The sequence below is a fragment of the Choloepus didactylus genome, chromosome 5 (assembly GCF_015220235.1).
Source record: "Choloepus didactylus isolate mChoDid1 chromosome 5, mChoDid1.pri, whole genome shotgun sequence".
NCBI lineage: Eukaryota > Metazoa > Chordata > Mammalia > Pilosa > Megalonychidae > Choloepus > Choloepus didactylus.
Genome location: NC_051311.1, coordinates 86929127 through 86930205, shown reverse-complemented (window position 1 = coordinate 86930205; position 1079 = coordinate 86929127). Strand labels below are relative to the sequence as shown.

General features: G+C 38.8%; 1 pseudogene; it reads right to left on the bottom strand.

Moving 5' to 3' along the window:
* Positions 1 to 308: 308 nt before the first annotated feature.
* LOC119535371 lies at positions 309 to 792 on the bottom strand (annotated as a pseudogene).
* Between the last annotated feature and the right edge of the window lie 287 nt (positions 793 to 1079).

Here is a 1079-nt window from a genome sequence, read left to right as displayed (position 1 = left end):
ACGTTAGTGTGGCGCATTTGTTACAATTGATGGTTGGTTCCTTTTCATGATGTCCATCTCTCTATTGATATTCTCTTTGTGTTCTTCTATCATTCTCATGATTTCCTTTAGTTCTTTATCCATGTTTTCCTTTAGCTCCTTAAGCATCTTTAGAACCATTTTTAAAGTCTTTGACTGGTACGTCCTCCTCATCAATGGCTTCTTTTTTTTCTTTCTTTTTTCTTTTCTTTTCTTTTCTCTTTTCTTTTCTTTTCTTTCCTTTTCTTTTCTTTTCAATCTACAAGTCTTTTATTTCTTTTTTATATCTTTTATACCATGAATTCAGAGGGAATAGGCTCCAGTAGCTCAGGTTCCTTTCTGTTGGTGCTCCAAAGCGTGCTCCTCTGGGTGGAGCAGGCTGGTGCTTCAGTTGAACCCAGGTACCTTTCTCTTTGGCTTCCTTTTCTTCCTGATCATTTTCCTTCACACACTTCAAGAAGCTATCTCGGCTCTTAGAGTGCTTAATATGCTCAATATATACATTAATTCTCTTGGCAAGAATCTTGCCTTTCACATGTTTGTTTACAATGATACCAACAGCATGCTGGGTAACATTGTAGACTCTTCCGGTTTTGCCATGGTAACATTTGTCAGGCATTCCTTTTTGAACAGTGCCCATTCCCTTGATGTCTACAGTATCACCTTTCTCGTAGATTTGCTTATATTGGCCAAAGGAACAACTCCATGTTTTCTAAAAGGCCTAGGAAACATATAATGGGTGTCTCTCCCCTTTCCCTTTGTGTTCATCATTTTGGCGAATTACTGCAAGATGGCGGTTCCAGCAGAAAGGGGATCAATGGTTTCTAATGCCTTAATCTTCTTTTTTGGTTGGACCATAGCTTCCTGTTTCTTTGTATGTTTTGCACCCTTTTGTTGAAATCTGTACATTTTGATATTTTAATACCTTATCACTGAAATTTAGAGCCTGAGGCATTTGTTCTTTAAGCTTGTATCCAGCTAGTAGTGTTATGACAGAGCTTTCCTTGAGTGCCAGGAGCTAATGGAGGAGGAGGAAGAGGAGGAAGAGGAGGAAAAGGAGG